Genomic DNA, 9,136 nt, shown 5'->3' on the forward strand with positions numbered 1-9,136 from the left:
CTTTTTTGAACCCGTTTATACTTCACAACCTCTCCAGGCAACAAGTTCCACAGGTTGACTGGGAGTTGTGTGGAAAAGTATGTCCTTGTGTTTGTTTTATTATTATTTTCCTTGGATGACCCCGGGGTTTTGTGTCATGTGAAGGGGTAAATAACACTTCCCTATTCAGTTTCTCCACACCATTCATGATTTTATAGTCTCTATCATATCCCCCCTTAGTTATCTCCTTTCTAAGATGAACAGCATGATGTATTCACAGACTAGTTGCATTTAATGGAACTCTTCATGTGCTAAATGCTAAGCACATACTAAAGGGACTGATTCAAAGCCCATTTTTGTCAATCAGAGCCTTTCCTCCATCCATTAAGAAGCTTTCCTATGTAAGGCCTACAGGATTTAGCCCTATATTCCTCTTTTAATACTTCTTGCTTTGCTGCACTTAAGCATTCTGGTTGGCCTAGATCTGCTTACAAAGGAGGTACAAAATTTCTCAGAAATCTCTATTAATTAGTTACTGTGCATTAGTTAATACCTGAAGTTATGAAGAAAAATGTTTTACATGGTAATGCTCAAAATTGCTACAATCTACAAGGATCATATCAGTCCATAACAGCTCACTTTTTTGTATCTTATTTTTGATGAAAAGAAGTTACTATATATTTTGATAAAGTAACATGTTTTCTATTAGGAATTGACAAAGATATAATAGGAACAAAAGAGTCCTTTACTCTTTCAATTTACCACTTTATTGACCAGATTGCCCTTACTTGGAAACACCATAAATGGCCTGTTCATTTATAAAACACATTTTATTTTATTATAGCCAATTATCTCCTTCAGCAACTAATGAACAATCTACATTACTCTTCATTATTTTTAGCTGAGAGAGAGAGAGACTACACATAGTTTTGCACATATTTAGAAAATGTATTACATACATTGTATTAAAGTCTTTTTTATTTACAGAACATCAATAACAAAGCAAAATATGCATTAAAAAGGGGAATTCCCATATGTTCTAGTTAGCGGGATTTTTTGGATAAGCAGAACTGATACTGAATTAGCCAATCTGTTTACTATTTCGATGCAGAAACTTCTCATTTTTGGTAGTTCTCCTTTCGGCTCCAGACAGTATATTTTAACTCTAATAGCCTATTATCTTTGCATGTGTGGGAAACCCACAATGGATTTAGCCACAGGGCTTGGAAGGGAAGGGGTACAATATTGAGGGGAGGGTCTGGGGTTGCTGATGTTAGTGTGGCTCCATCAGAGGTCAACAGCTTTTCACTTTTGTTGCATGCTATCTTACAATTGTGTCAGAGTTTGGAGGTTTGCTCAGAGGGGAGTTTGGCAGAAGTGGTCCCAGTCACCCCACATGGGTTCAGGTTTGAGATATGGGAGAAAAACAGATGGCGCAGACCACAGACTTTGGGATTGGAGTCTGCCATAGGGTAGCTGTTCCCATGGAGAGACCAAGTGAAGTTCCCCTGGACCAGAGCAGGCAAGTCCAATCCAAAGGGCTGGGTTACACCTGGGCCTATAAAGGGCTGCTAATGGGCACTTGGAGGGGAGGAATGGAGACAGGCTATGCCCTGAGGATAGAAAGCCATACTGGAGTGCAGCTAGCTCCTGTGGCGGGGACCCTGGAGCAAGGGGCTCGGGCTCATGGAAGCAACCCTAGGGCTGTTGCTTCAGGAAAGGAGTGGAGCAGACTGAAACTGGGAAGTTTCCAGGAGTAGGGGTGCCAGAGACGTCTCGCATGGATTGCCCTGAAGCCTGAGGCTAAGTAATGAGTTACTTACTTATCAGTGAGGCTTTCCTGATTGTTAAGAAAATAAACCTCCTTGTTGGAGAGGGAGAAGCTGGGCTGGGTGACAGAGTCATTAATTCAGGGGGTTGGAGAGAAAAATTCAGATCCCGGCTCAGACTGGGAATGTTGATTCATGACATAGGATCACTCTTCCGGGATCCGGAGGGGGTGGTCTCAGGACTTTAAGGGTTTCATAGAGGTTAGCTGAGAATATGATTATGCAGATGTGTCAGACCAAGTGGGAGTTCTGGAACACTGAAGATACAATATTGAGAGGTGAATACATAGACATCTTAGCACTGCTCCACTGGGAAGCTATGACAGACAGTAACACGGGACAGGACAAGCAAAGCAAGGACAAGCCAAGCATCCAAGGGTGGCTAGAACCTGGAAAAATTGGGAAGCAGCTTTTTTAATCCACACAGGTGTCATTTCAGAACAATTGCTGGGAAGAAGCCTGGATATAATCAGGCGGGCACATAATATATTTGGAGGCATGGTTTGATTTAACTATGATGAGTGATTTAGACTAAGAGCTGCAACTCAGACTAGGATTTGATGGGACATCCTGATTAATATGCGGTGGTTGGGGTGCATGACACCACGGGAGCCAGGTGTTCACACTGATAATGGCCTGTTTACTACTCAGCATGTCCACTAGAGACTTGATGCTCTGAATAACATTTGCTGGACTTTTAATGAGGGTGGGTATTTTTGGAACATCTCCAATTTTAAACATGGCTACAAGCTGTGCTTTGGGGCCTATGCAGCCCACAACTGCTATAGCTTTAAGGGAAAGCAACAATATGGTAGAAGATGCGGGGTAAACCCATAGGCGCCCACACCGCAGGTATCACCATGAAACTTTAGGGCCTATGACAGGAATTTTAACAATTTTGTGCAATATGAAGAGGAGGGAAAGCCTGGCGATGGTATTGCTGATTCCAGACCAGATGCTTCAATACATGGTGTCTCTGGTAACCTGGGGGCTTGCAGCAGCTACCATCTCCATTTGCCCTTCGGGCCTTATATTTGCCAGTAGCATGTGCTGCCGATGGCAGGAGGGAGGTGAGGCAAGGATTTACACTGTAAGGGCACTAAGGACTTATACAGTAATGGTGCCCATTGGAGAGGAGACCCTCTTTATTTAGGGTGATGGAAAGCCCCATACAACGTACAATATGTTACAGTTACAAAGTTCATGTTATCAATCAGAAATCTGGTTCCCATGCTTTCCAGGTAGGGACTGCTATGACTGCAGCCGAGCTAGATCTGGGGGCTACAGCAATTCAGGCAATTGGGCAATAGTATACAAGTGCATACAGGACATACATGAGACCCAAGGTAGAGAATCAGAGCTAATTCTCTTCTCTTACTTTGAGGATCATCATGCAAATAGGCCAAGCACGTGGTAGTGTGGACTTGCAGGCATAGTATTGCATCCTGGGTGCATAGGTGGGCCTCCAAGTAATTGGGCAGTTCACATCTGGGCCTGGGGAGTGAGGCAACCCTGAGCCGGCATGGAAGAAGAGACATGCTATGGGACCAGCCGATGCACCTTGTACACTCTTTGAAAGCCAGGGAACAGACACTAGATGCAAATATTGTTCACCTCAGTTTAAAAAAAAAAAGAGGATGGAATCTATGGATATCTGAGTAGCTGGTGAGAGTGGGAGAGGCAGCCAAGCATTTTGCTGGTGCCTCCATGTGGCCGATGTCCAATACAGTACTTGGTACGGAAGAATTTGAAGGAAGGCATCCCTTATGGGAACTGAGTAGGAGGGTTTGGGGCTCCTACATCTTGTTAGTGGGGAGCTGGTCCCCCTCCTTTCCCTGGTCCCCTTTAAGGGAGCTGAGGAAGAGTGTATAGGGATCCTATGTCGGGATCAGTGGGGAGGCCAACCCCCTCCTCCCTGTGTTGTACAATTTGTTGTTAGTTACTTCCAGATATTATAAGTGAATAAAGCTGTAGCCTAATTAAACCAATCCATGGCCTCCTATCTTTCATCCGGTTTGGATGGACAATTCAAGGTGGCCTGATTTCAGAGGTTCTGAGAACCCACTACTCACTGATTTCAGTGGCACACAGCATCTTTGTAAATGAGGCCATTTAATTAGGAGCATAAGTATGAATTTAGATGCCTAGTTTTAGGCACCCAGGTTTGAAAATGCTGGTCACAGATTTTATCAAGTCTTGCCTGAAAGAGGATATTGTATGTTTGTCTTGGACCTGTTCATGAAATGGCTTGTGGTAGAATTCACTCCTGTTCAGCACCAAGCTGATGCACTATTTAAGCATCACACACCAATTCAACCCTAAGACTTCAGTGGGGCCAGATGAGTGCATACTTCATTGGGCTGAGTGCTCAATACTTGAAATTCAAGCCACTTAGGACTTGGGGGAGATTTTCATAGGCAGAAGGGAGTTTAGTGCTGATGGTGAGTATATTGGTGTTTCAATATGTGGCACAGTCCTCTCTGAGTTATTACTGAATGTAATGTAGCCCCTGGAGGTGACTAGAGAAGATGTATAAAACTAATGTTCTGATCACTCCTAGTTATTAAAGATTGGATGGAATTTTTCACAAGAATAGCAATGTTACCTCTGGTGTGACTGCCAAGTTCCAGCTGGGATAGTTACCTACCTAATTTCTCCCCCATCCCTACAATGTCAATTTGGATACAGAATTCTTAACTTACTGTCCTAAAGTGCTGTGTAATATTGCTATATGCTGTTAAACAGCTGCCCGGCTAAACTCCAGAGGTGGCTGCATTTCAGCACTGGATGGACTGACATCTATAATGATGACTTTACATACTGCAGTGTCATGAAAGGTGCTGTATAACTGTCAGATATATTAATGAAACACAAGGCAGGACTGGAAGAGCTCTATGTACGCTTGAAAGCTCGTCCCTTCCACAAACCGAAGATGACATCCAATAAAAGATATTACCTCATCTACCTTGTGTGTCTCATATCCTCAGATCCACGCAGCTACAGTAACACAGCAAACAGATATATTAATAGTTATTAATAACATAGGCCAGCCATCTGCCTCTACCTACATAGGACTTTTACAAGTACTAAATTATACAGCAAAGAAAACTATCAATCTGTCAAAAATACGTATTCTTCTGTACCTTAAAACACATTTGCCTGTTCCCAAAGACCTAAAATAAAGTGGAAAAAAATTAAACAAATGATTATCATTAGTTTTATTGAAAATATTGAGGTGACATTTACCAGCACTTATTTTGTCCTGTTTACAAGATGTGAAAAAGAAGAAGTAAAACATCTTAACTTAGATTTCCTTACTTATGCAAAGCAGTGAAACCAACAAGACATTTCTTCCTGTTAGCTAATTTCTGGTATTCTGGTTTGTTGAAGCTCTCAAACTTAGTTTGTTGGGAAACACGATTTTTTATTTCTTTCTAATTTGCAGGTAGCTGGGAAAGAGATAATTTGATTCCTGATGTTCTCCAAATATGATTACTAACCAGCAACATTCTCCTATACTTTTCCTTTCCTCCCACAAAAGTCCAACTCAAAGGCAAAGTGCTAATTTCATTGTTTACATATCATATCCTGCTCTACTGGGATTTACAATACAGAGCAGAGTCCCCCTCAAGGAGCAAACTTTTTTTTAATTTGTTTTTGGAAATGTTTCTTGTAACTTGTAAATGTAGTTTGTCTTTCTGAAATTGAACAGGACAGTGTGCTTCTGGCCAGGGGATACACAAAATGTTGGTTCCTCTTGGCTTTGGCTAAATGCCACAAGAATTTTCTTTTCCTTATAGGTTAAGTGAGGAAATGTGCCCTGGCCACAAGCTTTAAAAAATGGCTGCCTAAAATTAGCTCCTAGGGAGAGACTTTCAAAGGCACAAAGGGGGATTTAGGCACCCAGCTCTCATTGACTTTTCAATAGAAGTTGGGTGTCTAAATGCCCTTCATACCATTGAAATTCTCTCCTTAAGTTTTTAGAGGCCTGATTTTTTTCAAGTGTTGAGCATCAACCAGCTCCCACTAAGTCATAGGCATTGGAGCACTGTGACATTTTGAGTCAGGCATACAATTCTATACTTGCATGCAAAATGGCATCCTCCATGCTGTGACCTTGCTCATACGGTGTGTGCGAGGTCACACTGTGTGGCAGATACTATTTTGTTCTACCAGATGGTATCCTCCATGTGCATCTGGAGTCCGGACGGAATTACCCTGCTGTCACAGCTGGTCATGGGGCATGCAATGCATACATAGGCAGCACACCACTGGTCGTAGATCTTAAGTGGTACATGATAATTTAGTGGTGCCTCACCTTTGTTCTGGCCCTCTCCATGGGGGTGCATTTCAACACCAGAGAACAGGGTAAGTGTATTTTATAAACAAAAAATAAATATTTAACAAAGATTGGGAGTACAATCTTGAAAACAGTAGGAGATCTGGGTGTGCAAAGACTGCATGATCAGACTCTCTGGGGGAAAGCTAGATGTACTAGATGATTAATTTTTTAAATGTCTGATGACATTTTTTAATTGTAATTCATTCACTTGTTTCTTAATAAGTTTGTCATTTTCTGTGTTCATCTGTATTCATATGGAGTAAGGGCGACATCCAGTGGCCAGTTGTTTAATCGTTGTTGAGTATTTCCTGTGTATCTCTTAAAGGATAGCTTGCATTAGAATAGATAAAGCACACTCTTCCTCTGAATAAAATGTCACAACAGAAAGGTAGTGAATTGCTTATCCAGTTCAACACATTCAGGAACATCTCCCAAGTGCAGGTTCATTTACAGCAAACAACATAACATGCTGCTTAGAGCCTGGGACTCAAGATGCAAAGATTTGAGTGCTATATCTACCAGTGATTCGGGGCTTGCCTTTTGGAAAGTCAATTACCTCTTGGTGCCTCAGTTTCCCATTTTGTAAAATGCACATATCTACTCATTTTTGCTAAGCGCTGTGAGATCTGCCAATGCACAGCATTGTATAAGCACTAAATAGTACCATGTATCCCCTAACAGGTGGTTCCATGGGAACCATTAGGAACTGGTGCTAAACAGATGCTTTTATTCTCATTTATTTCATATTTTAATTGTTGTTTGTAGGGACTTATTTTAGTGCATTTGTTTCTTCTGTATAGTTACCCAATACCATATTACTTTTGACAACTTTTGAAAATAAAGTAAGTACTCATGATTTTGATTTGCTGGGCCTGTCTCCTCTCCCAGTTACTTCAGGGAGTCTGCTGAGTATTTTGTGTGTGTATGTGTATGAAGGGAGAACACACTGAAACTCAGAACAGACAAAGGGGGTAGGGTGGAGAGGCAGAGGCAAAAAGCACGAAAGCTGAGCAGTAGATTGTGAGCACAGTGTGATCCTGGAAAAAACTAGCAAGGCAGCTTTTGGGTCTGGTGTTGGCTAAAGAAGGTTGGCGCTGTAAGTTAAGAATCTGCTCCTTTTTGTTCTTGGTTCCTCCTATGTTTGGAGGAGCAGGACTGTGATGCAGTCTTGATTATTTACACTGAATATATGAAAACACCAGACTCCATCAATTTCTACTTCCAACTGGAAGAGGGCCTCACAGTTTGACTAACCATTCAGCTCGAAAAGGGGAACGTCTGAATAGACTAAGAAAATCCCTGATCTGCAATGAACTTACCTGACACCAATGCGGCTCTGTCTTCCCAAATCATCACTGACTGTTGTGTAGTCTAGTCCTGGACATCGCTAATAATGAGGAGTCCGGTGGCACAGATTTATTTGGGCATTAGCTTTCGTGGGTAAAAAATCCACTTCATCAGATGGCTATTCCACAGCCTTTCCTGACAGTCTGTTTCATGGAGTGCCTTCATAGTTCCAAGATTGCCTGAGTATCTAAATGAAGGTTGTGTCTTTGTCTACACTTGCAGTTTAACAATGTTCAGCATCGGTTCAGTTGTAAATGTTGCTCACATCCTTTATTGGCGAGGAGTAACTTTCTCAGTGTAATGCAGACTTCCTTCTCTCCATCCATGCTCTTCCATCTCCACCTTTCATTACTCTCCTTTTTTCCCACTTATATTTACTTTCTTTTTCCTCTTTTTCTCCACTGCCTGGTAGCTCATACTGGGTCTTTGTCAGAGTGAGCTGATTGCCTTACCGAATATTCTGTAATTTGTAAGAAGAGCCCAAGAACAATGAAGTGAGTGCCAACCAATATTCTCAGCTGCATCTGCCCAGCGTTCTGGAAAGCTGCCTTTGCAGGACATTCTGGACACTAATCCACAGGGCAAATGCAGTGACCCATTTCTACAAATTGTCAGACAGGAGTTTGGCAATTAAATCAATTGCTTTAACAGTCCTGAGAAGTACATAACAGCTGGCATGTGCCTCACCATCATAAATACTCTGTAAAACATGTGCAATTTTCTAAACAGGCCCAGAGCCTGAGTGCCAGCTACATTCCCACATTTTATCTGTCTGGCACTACCAGCTAGCTGCCTGCAGCATTGTTGAGACCTGAAGCATTAACACTTGGAATTCTGCTTCTTCATCCACATCTGTATGGCCAAGAAGATAAAATGTCAATATTTTTCATATGAAGTGACACTAGTGTGCTCTGTTTCAGAGTAGCAGCTGTGTTAGTCTGTATTCGCAAAAAGAAAAGGAGTACTTGTGGCACCTTAGAGACTAACCAATTTATCTGAGCATAAGCTTCCGTGAGCTACAGCTCACTTCATCGGATGCATCCAATGAAGTGAGCTGTAGCTCACGAAAGCTTATGCTCAAATAAATTTGTTAGTCTCTAAGGTGCCACAAGTACTCCTTTTCTTTTTATTAGTGTGCTCTGTTTTTGTCCTATCTCTTGTTTCAACTGCAACAAGGTGCCTCAGACCTGCTTGGGGGATGTCACAGTTTACACTGTCGGGCTTGACTAGAAAATTTTTTCATTTTTTTCCTCAGCTTTTAGCTTAGATGACTAGCAACTTGGCATGATTGTTAAGCTTGGCATAAAAAAAAAAATCTGTTTTATTAGCTCAGTGAATGCCAAAATGTTTCCTAGAAGACTCACTTTTGTCATCCCCACTAAATGAAATACGAGTGTGCCCAAAAAATAATTAACTCAGAAATGTGAGCATCTAGTCTGTAGCTTGAAGCTGATACTGAAATGAACTGTCTAGCAGCGGTTCTCAACCTATTTACCATTATGGGCCATATGTGCAGCTCTCTATGTGTTATGTGGGCCACATCCACACAATATATATACTACCTGTATGACCCTGAGGATGTGACATGGGCCACATCTGGGTGCTGATTGGGCTGCAAGTGGCCCGCAGGCCATAGGTT

The sequence above is a fragment of the Caretta caretta genome, chromosome 4, assembly GCF_965140235.1.
Source record: "Caretta caretta isolate rCarCar2 chromosome 4, rCarCar1.hap1, whole genome shotgun sequence".
NCBI classification, from domain to species: Eukaryota; Metazoa; Chordata; order Testudines; family Cheloniidae; genus Caretta; species Caretta caretta.